At 29.7% G+C, this 12,116-nt stretch overlaps 1 pseudogene across 1 annotated transcript; it reads right to left on the bottom strand.

Annotated features, from left to right (window-relative positions):
* Positions 1-8,069: 8,069 nt before the first annotated feature.
* LOC143613375 (nod factor hydrolase protein 1-like) lies at positions 8,070-9,566 on the bottom strand (annotated as a pseudogene). The gene is made up of 2 exons (XR_013150107.1): positions 8,381-9,566; positions 8,070-8,255 (listed from the first exon to the last, which is right to left on the bottom strand). The product of XR_013150107.1 is annotated as a nod factor hydrolase protein 1-like (transcript).
* Positions 9,567-12,116: the final 2,550 nt, after the last annotated feature.

A 12,116-nucleotide genomic window follows, 5' to 3' on the forward strand; every position in this document is an offset into this window, starting at 1 on the left:
TTAACACTAACTAATGTAGAAAAATTTTATTACGACCCCCCAATTAAAATTTTCCGGTTCCGTCACTGGTAGTAATGTTAGTAAGATCACGATGATAAAGACTCCCTAATTTAAAGTTTTATAAAAAAAATATGTTATATTTAAACTAACATTAGAAAGAATAAACATAGTAGTTGGTGTGAACTATAAACCAAGGAGAATAGAGAATACAAATATAAAACAACACATAACATTAGGAAAACACAAATTCATTGCTATCCATATGAAATTTAAACACGACAAATAAAACCAAATTGATAATGTCAAATAAAGGACAATAAACACAAAAACATCCAATCTCAAACCAAAAAAATAAAGTAAACATGCATGCAAAACGTTGCATTGATTACGAAATTCCAAATCCGTTCATTTTATATCTTTTGCATTCCAACGGTATCTCCCTCACCAACATTAGCATCAACAATTGGTTCTTCGTCAACCTTCGTCTTGTTTGCAGACATACAAGTGTCATCATGAACATCATAAGTGTCATCCAACTTGCGCTTGAGTTTTGCATCAACGATAGGTAAAGAAATAACCTTTTCGTCAAGCGATGAAAGACGGTCAGGAATAACATCTTCAGAAATTGAAATCAGAGTGAACTGGTTGGACGAAGGCGTACACATATTCTACGAAGAAGTTTAGAAAAATGTTTTTAGTCTACACATTTAGATGTCATGAAATATTATATTTAGACAAACTGATACATATTTCATTATTATTTTTAATGTCTTACCTTTTCGGTTGAGTTCAGGTCATAGATTTAAATCATTTATTACAAACCATGTTTGAATTAAATATTACCATCTTGAAAAACATTTATCACTAACTTCATTTTCCAAATTCAAACGTGTCATTTCATTTTAACATTAGCAAGCTTTAAATGATCTGAATCTCTTAAAAGAAACAAATCATTGGATTTCAATATTGATTTATGATAGTACTCGTGTTACACACGATGGAACATATTTAAAAACATGATATATATATGTAACATCATATAAATTTAATGAAATGCAAATGTTGTAATTATAAAAAAAATGATACTTTTACATGAATTATAAAACATCATAAATTATTTAAATCAAATACAAAACATACAAAGACTAACAAAGATAAATGAAAAGTTAAAATATTTTATAACTTTTATCATTAATACAATAATAAGCAAACAAAGGAAATTAGTCTCCAAAACAATTAAACAATTCTACAATGTTGATTCATCAAAAATTTTATCTCAATGTTGATTAAAAAGATGAACTTTATCTAAGACATTTTTACGCATTAATAGCTGTAATATTTATTACTCTAAGATGGTACCCGTGTTTATTTGCACATCAATTTAAATCATTTATTACAAACCATGTTTGAATTAAATATTACCATCTTGAAAAACATTTATCACTAACTTCATTTCCAAATTCAAATGTGTCATTTCTTTTTAACATTAGCAAGCTTTAAGTGATCCAAATCTCTTAAAAGAAACAGATCATTGGATTCCAATATTGATTTAAGATAGTACTCGTGTTATACACGGTGCAACATATTTAAAAACATGATATATGTAACATCATATAAATTTAATGAAATGCAAATGTTTTACTTATAAATAAATGATACTTTTACATGAATTATAAGACATCATAACTTATTTGAATCAAATACAAAAATATACAAAGAATAACAAAGATAAATGAAAAGTTAAAATATTTTATAACTTATATCATTAGTACAATAATAAGCAAACAAATGAAATTAGTCTCCAAATCAATAAAACAATTCTACAATGTCGATTCAACAAAACTTTTATTTCAATGTTGATTTAAAAGATGAACTTTATCTAGGACATTTATTACACATCAATCACTGTAATATTTATTACTTTAAGATAGTACCCGTGTTTATTTGCACATCAATTTAAAACATTTATTGTAAACCATGTTTAAATTAAATATTACCATCTTGAAAAAATTATAGTTAGTAACGTACTATCTTGAAAAAAAAATTAGCACACCATGTTGAATTAAAAGGTCTAACTTTTAATTTTAAAATGTCATATTTTGACTTCAAAATGTCAAAATAATATATATGCATATTTTAAAATCCAAAATGTATCCACTGTTTTTTCTTTTGCTTGAAGCAAACTTAAAACAATTAATAGTAACTCTTAATAACATAATAATGTATTTTAAGAGAATATTTAATTAAAAATGTTACAATAGTCAAAATAAATGTATGTTAATTTTTATATGGACATAATTTGTGAGTGCAAATCTTAAATTTAAAAGTACTTAAATCATGTTGATATATTTCAAGAAAGTTATATTTACTATGTAAATGTTATTTAAAATTTAAAACGATTTAATATGAATGGTCAAAAATGATTTAATATGAATTATCAAATACTTAAATCGGTTGGAAATTTATTTAGTTTATAACTTCTTCATTCGGGTTTTTTAACAAATAAAGAAAGTCAAACCATATAAATTGTAATAATGAGATAATTATGGTATTATTTCGGTCAAACCATATTAAGGAATGAGTTTATAAAAATGAAAAAAAAAAACTATATACAAATAGGGTAAACAAAAATAAAGAATTGAAGTTCTGAGTTGTTTTAACATTGATTACAAATTTGAATTTGTAATAGTATGAACGGTAACTTGTAATTTTATAACAAAAATAAAAATAATAGTCTGAATGGTACTTTCTAAGGTAGTACTTTTTGAAATATCTAGAACAAAAAATAGTAAAAGTAATGACATACTTGTAAAGTATAATTTTAATAATTTAACATAATCTGAAATATAATTTTTGGTAATTATTAAGATACGGTTATAGTCAATATAATAATGAAAAACATATATAGAAACAATTATGTTTGACAAACAATTATGTTTGACAAACAATTATTATGGACATTAAATAGAAATTCAAATTTAAATCATATACCAAAACTGTAGAGAAATACTACAGAGAAAATTAAGACCTTCATTTAATTATTTATGTAAAATAGTAAACTTATTATTATCTACCGATTATGGACCATTAATTTTAGAGAACTTATTATTATCTACCGATTATGGACCATTAATTTTAGAGAACTTATTATTATGGAAATTATGGATAATTAATTTCAAATTAATTTTTATGATATACCAAAACTATAAACAATTACGGTAAACAAAAATAAAGAATTGAAGTTATGAGTTGTTTTGACATTTAGAACGAATTTTGAATTTGTAATGGTATGAATGGTAACTTGTAATATTTTAAAAAAAATAAAAATAATAACATACTTGTAAAGTATAATTTTAATATGTTACCTTAAACATAATCTGAATGTTGGTATATATTCCATGTAAATGTTGGTCAAAACATTATTATGAACATTAATTAGAAATTCAAATTTATGGGAACTTATTATTATGTAAATTAAGTATAATTAAAGTATATAAATTATGGGATAATTAAAGTATTAAAGTATATTAATTACAATATTGATGTTAATTTGGTTATATATACAAAATGAATGAATGAATAAACATTAATTAGAAATTCAAATGTTAGTCAAACAATTAAACGAAACCTATTAAATAGGAAACATGTTAATATTTCGTGTAAATGTTAGTCAAATAATTAGTATGGACATTAATTTTAAATTCAAATTCAAATTTATATAATATACCAAAAATGTAGAGAGATACCATAAATAAATTCGATATCTTGATTTACTTATTTATGTAAATTAGTAAACCTGTTATTATGTATTATTATTTATAGATTATGGACATTTAATGTTAGATAAATTATTATTATGTAAATTATGGATAATTAATTTAAAATTAAGTTTTTATGATACACCAAAACTATATACAATTACGGTAAACTCATATAAACTTTGAGTTGGGTGAAATGATTGCAAATTAATTTGTATTTCATTAAGATTTAAATTTTTATATAAAAGGGAATACAATAATTATATTATAAAAGGTAGTAACAAAGTTCTATGTATGTGTAAATGTTATTTTATAATTATCATTGATATGGCCAAATAGTAAATGAGAAAAAAAAATGAAGTTAATTTGTAAAATCAGTTTTCTTTAAAAAATAAGGAAAGAAATTGTGTATAAAATGTGAATGAAATAAATTATATTAAGCAACAAAATTAGGAAATAGTTAATTGAGGAAGTCAATGCATAAAAAATGGGAATCCTGTTATGACCATAAATTAGGAAAGTCAAACTAAATAATTCGAATTAATGGAATAGTTAATTGTGTCATTCATTAAGGCGTCGGAAAACAAAATATACATCAAAGTATAGATTAATATTTAGCTTTAACTAAAATTTATGAAATTGAAATAATTAAATACATGAATATTCAAAAAAGAAAATCTATACATGATAATATAATAAAAATACATCTTATAAAGTCTTGATCAATTGTGAAATCATATTATATGAGTCGAAAAATAACCTGAAATAATAAAATCGAAAATTAATTTTGATATTATGGTTTTTTGAATTATAGTTAATAACCGGAAAATTTAAAAGATGTAACCAGAAAAACGATATTGTGACAATGACCATGGTATGTCGGATTTTTTTGTACAATTTCTAGAGAAATGAACATCTATTAGTCTTGGCATTGACCTGAAATTATAAAGTAGAATATTAATGTTGATATTATGGAATATTTGATTTTTAATTTGTAATCGGAAAAATTGAATGTCTTACCGGAAAATAAGAAATATGGTTTTTAACCATAGAATCTCCGATTTTGATACCGTCGATGGATGAACATAATTTGATCTAGAACATAGATTAACGACATGTCAAACAAAAGAACACGAAAAATTAAAAAAATACTAATAAATATAAAACAATCATCATTGTTATAAGTATAACACATAACCGGAAAATAATACCGTCAATCATTACCGGAAAAACGTAAACATGTCAAAAAATTGTAGGCATCGCCTTTCTTTATTAAAAACCTAAACTGATTTTAATAAAATTAGTTAACAATTAAAAGAAACATAAAAAGATTAGAGGAAACAATAACCAGAAGAAATATAATATTGCCGGAAATACATATATCAACAATTGGAATTTAATATATAATAGAAACTTACTAGAAAACAATTAATAAAGATATAGATTTGGATTTGCCGGAATATGGGAGAGGATGAAAGAAGATCCGGCTATTAGAGAAAGAAAGAAAAACATGATTAGGGTAAAAAATTAAGAAATGTTATTGTTTAAATATAAGTTAAAGGATGAGTTGGCATTAGTATGAAAGGAATTGTTTAAATATGTATAGATTGATTTTATTTTTGATTTATTTAATTGGTAAGAAAAATAGAGAAGTGCAAGATATATTTGGAAAGAAAGGAAATCATCAAATAGAAAAGTGGCATGTGGAGGCAAACTAATTTGTTTTAATAGTATAGTAGGATTAATGTGTGTTTTTCTTTTTTTCCCTTTAATCGAGTTCCTTGGCTACAAGATTTTTTTAGTTATTCTAGTTATGTGTTGTTTGATTATGTATTATCTTTTAAGTGTTGTTTAATTGTTATATTAATGCTTCTTTCTCTTAATCGAGTCCCTTGACTACAAGTTTTTTTATCTATTCTTTTTATGTTTTTATGTGTTGTGATTATCTATTTATGTATAAAAGTATGTTTTTTATTTTGTTTAAATATGATAATTATTTTTAGGTTTAGTTCCATATTTGTAATGAACCTAACTGATATCGAGCGAATTGATACCCATGTTTTTTCTTAATATCTTAACTTGACGAAATTAATTTTTCGGTTTAGTTTTGGTAAACAAACGTAGCCGATACGGCCCGAATTTTGGGGTCAACTCGCCACTGCAATGCCCGTCTATTATCGACCGAATAATTGTCGTTTTAAATATGTTGTTTTTTTGTATCAAATGCTATACGAGTTTCAATACTATTTTGAGCGTCTATTAGTTTATTTTTAGTGCATAATGCATATACCGGCACAAACCTAATCGATGGAAACCAAATTCGTCACTTTTATTATAAGTTGTATGTGTCTGTATACTCTTTTTGGCCGTTTAAAAACTTAATTTTTATTTAGTCTTGATGTTGTAACGAACTTAACAAATACTAACTAAATTCATGTCCCGACGCCGCAATGCGACGGGCAAGCCCGACCCAAGGGAGGGCGAGGTGGGCTACAGCCCAGGCCCACTCTCTCTTGGGGGCCTAATTATTTAGTAACAAACATATATCATATATAAAATTGTTTTATTAAAAAACATCAACTAATTGTAAATTGTGGAGTGGAGGCCTTCAACAGTTCAACGCTTGTTTCAAGAGCCTTCAATGCAAGTTCGACTCTTCCTCCAGTCATTTTTGTAACTGTTTTTTTCTTTTAACATAATACAAGCTAAAGGCAAAAAAATAAACTAGGCCCCTTTTAGCCCCAAAAACACACGTGTATCAAATTATCTAACATATTTAGTTATTTTTTTTTATTTGCGATTTGTTTTTATTGTTTATTGTATCGTATTTTTAATATGTGACTGACCTGAAGTGTTAGCCCATCTATATCATTATTTTACCATTGAATAAACCATTTAAACATTTAAATCGTTAATGTTATTATGAACGATATATTAGAAAGTATGAACTACGAGGAGTTGATCGAGAGCGTTGCTTCCAAAAATGCTACAAGGTTCACGATTCTTTTAAGTAGTTAAACGAAATCATTTTGCTATAATACTTTTATTTTGTTTAACGTTGTCACAATCCTTTAAATTATATATGAATTACTGAGTTTACATTTAAGGGGTGCATACTTTTTTATTAGCCTCGGGCCCAAAATTTTTAAGAGATTTTCAGAGACGGCCCTGGCGACGGGTTTATTACCCAGTTATATTAAATAGTAGCTAATGTATCTCCAAACCCCAAGTATAAAAACAATTCATATTCATTTTATTTTTTTTTTCTTTTTTCATTTTGAAATCATTAGTATATATAATACAATTTTTTCACTTACAGAATGTACATGATACATAAAAGTTTAAGAGTTTTAATTAATATTTTTTTTACCCTGTGTAATATACGAATTCTAAGCCAGTGAATTTAGTTTATAAACACTTTAATAAGGCAAAAATACCTGCTTTAAGTTTTAACCAAATAAACACTTTTGGTTCCTCATAAATCGTTAGTTGAATTTAGACCACCCGTAGTGGCAACGTTGCCACCAACGTTGAGGACGAAAACGCGGGGGGTACACCGCCCCCCTGCGTTATATGAAATTGATTTTTGGCTGCGTTGTATACAAAACGCGGGGTTGGTACACAAATAAAAAAAAATAGCCGTTGGGTGGGTGGGTCTTGTTGTTATGATGGTGGTGGGTGAGTTACAGATCGGAAAAGAAGGAGAAAAATGGTGGTGGTGGTGGGTGGTAACGGGATCGCCGGAAAAATGGTGGTGGTGGCCGGCGAATTGAAGAAGACGAGAAGGAGTGGTGTTATATATTTTTATTTTAATTTATAACCCACACCATTTTGTTATTGTAATTTTAAACACATAATATATTTTTTATTGCAATTTTAACCCCACACCATTTATAGGTAAATAAGTTTCAAAATCTCCATATTGGTAAACACTTTTTACCCAAACCTCTTTGGTAAAAAAAAACTTGGTTTATGTTTATGTTTATGTTTATGTTACTAATATCATAACTATATCAAATATTCATCGTAAAAATAATAATAATATTAGATTACTACATCCGTTTAATGTATTTTTTAATTTTAATGTAGTGTTTTAATTATATATTTAATTATTTAAATGAATTATTATTTAAAAAAAATAAAATTAATAATGACTGGGCGCCACGTGGTGCATAATCCCTGGATGTGGAAAGTTATGACTACAACCTGTTTTTGTATAAAACCATAACTCTGACTGGGCGTCATGTGACGCATAACCTCTGGATATGGAGCTTTATGACTACACATGTCTTACATTGAATAAGTGGATCATATCATATTTATTTATTCATAACTTTCTTACGCCCAACTAACCAACTTGGTTGAGTATTTATTTATCTTTTATTACACTTTACAAGCAAACTGAAGTGTTTTGGATTATTAAAAGTTAAAAGGCATATCTCACTCCTTCAGTCCACTTGCCCTCCTTGGTTTTTCAACTTGTCCATGTCTTCGAAGCTGCATGCAAAGAAACCAAAGAAGACCATCGCCGTTTGATTGTTAATTATCCATAGATTACTTCTAAGAAACAACTATTTAAAATCATCTACTAGCGTGTAAAATTGATAAAACAGAATGTGTACCTAGTCGAGAAATTTTCCAATCTTGATCACTGACAACTGTCCAAAAGAAATACCCCCCTATGTTAAGCGATCGCGCATACTGTACCTTTCTCTGTACCGAGTTAAAATCATCATATCCTATCCAAGAGGTTCCTGCAACAGAATAATAAGACACCGTTGGCTCGTCAAACACCACTCTCGCATTATTTTGGGCATTGAACGTTTGCACTTCTGAGTAAAGCATTGCCCCTTCATCCCGGTCCTATACCGGATGCTGGAGCGCCGATACCATTCACACTTGGATTCTGTAACTTCCACGTCCTGCCAAATAATGGCAACCCCATGACCAACTTTTCTTTTTGGATCCCAGCGTTGATCCATGATTGTAGCCCGTCACGTGTGCTAACTTGGCCATTTGGATCATATAGCGCGGCTGGGGGGCCAGTTGCACTAGGGGTCCATGGCCCGTAATAATCATAACACATTGCATTTATCCAATCCAAATTTCTTTTATGGATTCCACCGGATACTTTAGAACTCCATCAACTACTAACTTATAATTAGTGGCGGCTGAAAGAAGAAGTGGCGGCTTACCCGTTGACTTAGCTTCTTGGTTGACCGCCACACGCCACTCGTCAAGCAAGCGGCCAAAGTTGTCCATAGCGGTTTGGGTTTGGGGATATTCCCAATCTATGTCAATTCCGTCAAAGTTATACTTCCGTGCCACTTGTATTGTGGAACGGATGAAAGTTCCCCTCGAGTTTGGGCTCGAAGCCATGTTGGTAAAGGTTTATGTGCCAAATGAGCCACCTCCAATGGAAAACAACGTCTTGACGGGTGGATTTTTTCCGTGTAGGGTGGTGGTAAAGCTATTAAGCGCCGACGCTGTTGCTTGATCGATGTTGAACTGGAATGTGTCTTTGTTAGGGGAGAGAAAAGCATAATAAACATGAGTGAACAAGGTTGTGTCAATATTGGATGGCGGAAAACTATCTTGGGCCCATGTAGGCCAATAACCACCTTTGTTTGTAGCACTCATAGTACTACTATAAATGGTGAGACTCAATATCACAAGAAAGAACATAGGAGCTTTGAGGAATCCCATGGTGTTATAATACTCTAGGAATGTCATGATGATGTCTTATATATACTTGAGCTTCGTGGAATTCAACTACAAACAGTATTTGATACAATCCAATAAATGTGAACTTTCTCTTAACGTGGAAAAATTTGTAACGTGACGAAGAAAATAGGCAAACGATGACTTTTACAATGTATTTATTCTTTTATAGAATCAAATAATTATTAAAATATAGTAAGATTATAATGAAATAACTATTATAAACTGACAGGAGGGTTGTGACACCAAACTTTATCGGAAAAGCGTCACAAAAGACCTTACTAACGCATTTACGACACAATATTCATGCCGGAAAAACCCTTGTCGGAAATTCTTTTGTGACAGGTTCCGACGCAAATTTTTGTGAAATACAAAATAATTTTATTTCATAGTTTTGTGTGATCCTTTTGAGCAATGGATGAAATGAAGCGAAGATAGTCAAATTTTGTATTTTTAATAGTCAAAGGATGTCATCTTGCGGCTTTTGTTGACTATTTTTTACATCGATTATCCTTATGAGTGCATCAGCCAAACATCAATTATTTTCCAGAAGATCGAATGTTGACTACAACACCATCCCACCTAAAAGTAGGCCCTGCGCAATTCGCTGCACTAATAATTATGTATTAACGATCTCTCACTCTTTTTCCAACATGGTACAGTGATAAAAAAAAGTTTGGGTTTTTTAACATAGACTTAGGTTTAAAACTCACTAATAACACTTTAGAGGGACACGGATAGCTTAATGAAGAAATATTGGAATCTTTGTCATCTCCAGTTCGATTCTGATGGCGTCCAAGTTTTACCACCAGTAGGCACTCGGGCGGGTGGGTTTTCCCTGGATCTGAAGATAATTTTGAGGCGCTTAAAGACTTCGTGCCACTGGATTGGGCCAGTTGGCGGTTGCCTTTTACCATTGAGTCACCCCGTATGGAGTACCTAGGCAATTCTGTTTGTTAGCAATTATTTTTATCCACCTATACTATTAAAATAGTAGAGTTTTTTGACACATTGTCTTTTTATTGGTCGAACCTGATTGTTTCCACATATAACAAACACCTTTTTAATTTTCTTCATAATTCAAAAAGAAAAATAAAATGTCAAGTCTTTCTAGATTTTCTTTACATTTAAATATTTTAAATTTATATTGAATGCCAACTTATTTAAGATGACAACTAAACATATTTTTTATTTCTTTTGATGGACGTTTGTCTCGTGTATGATTTGCAGGCACAAAATATTAGTCACGTTTGCTCCTTATGTTCATTAAAGTTTGTTTGTTTAGCCCTCGGTCCTTTATTTATTTTGTTAGTTAGTATAGTTAATTCATGTTTTTGTCAATCCTCAAAAATTCACACACTAGAGTGCAAATTCTTTATTTTCTCCCTTCTTCTTCCCTGTAACTTGATCAAGTCTGCAACCCACCATTTACACCATCTTTTATGAATCATTAATTAGTTTTATCCATTTTATGTTACAACACAATGATATTATCATATTTTAGTGACTATTGATCATAAACAATGGCATAATTGCGTTTTAAGAAGCACTATGGTCATAAACTATGAAACGCAAACCGGACTTAATTTCTTCAAATTAGTTCGTTGTATGAACTGTTTTTTTATAAATTGAGACCTTTAAAACGTTCTCTGGCCCTGCACGAATCATTTGGTAACATCAATTTTACCAAAAACACTCTTTGTAATCGTTTTCAATTTTGGCCAGAGCTTGGAACGAACCAACCTCAAAACCTTTCAATTCATCCATAATCCGGGTAATTGCTTTGCGTGTTTTTGATAGAAATCATGTCGTGATCATTAACCCTTTATCAATTTCAACTGATAAAGGGTTAATCACACTCAGTTTGGGAATTCATATTCTAGGGTTCATGTGAGAATTAGGGTTTTCTTTTTCTGTAGTTATAAACAAAGTTACCAGTTTGGTACAAGTGGTAGTGTATTGTTTGTCTGGGTGTGGGAATCCAAGTTCAAATCCCTCCATGCCCATATATTTTTCTATTTGATTGACATTATACTCTTTCTATTTGTATTTAATAGATGTTCATATTATGCAATTGTTCATTTAAACTATATATATATATAGGGTGAGGATCCTAAGAGAACCCTCTAAGAATTGAGAACTTTGAGAACCATTTTGGTTCACATATTTTAGAAAACATGGGTTTTAAAAATCAATGGCGTTTTTGAAAATATAAAAAACTTGAAGGGGCAATTATGGAAACTTGAAAAATCAAAACAAATATTCTAACAAACCCCAAAATCATAAACAAAAATCAGATCCCGATAACTTCTCATACACTACGGAGATCTAGGCTCTCCGTCTCGCTCTCCACCGTTCTCCGCCGTTCTCTCCACCGTTCTCCGCCGCTCCAGTCGTGCTCCGCCGCTCCTGTCGTGCTCCGACGCGGTGCTAATTCCAGTCCCTGTGTATAACTAAGTAAGTATGTGTATAACCTCAGTCGTACGCGAGAACCTACATACACTAGATTCTTCTCCGAAAACGACAATTTTCTCGCGTTTCACGGTCCTCGTATTGTTTCTTCGCTTATTGTTATTATTAATACGTGATTGATTGATTGATTGTGGAGACTCTAAATAATAGTGTGGACGGATTATT

This window comes from Bidens hawaiensis, unplaced genomic scaffold, assembly GCF_021521415.1.
Source record: "Bidens hawaiensis isolate Kalapana, Puna unplaced genomic scaffold, B.hawaiensis_p1.1 tig00037194_1, whole genome shotgun sequence".
NCBI classification, from domain to species: domain Eukaryota; kingdom Viridiplantae; phylum Streptophyta; class Magnoliopsida; order Asterales; family Asteraceae; genus Bidens; species Bidens hawaiensis.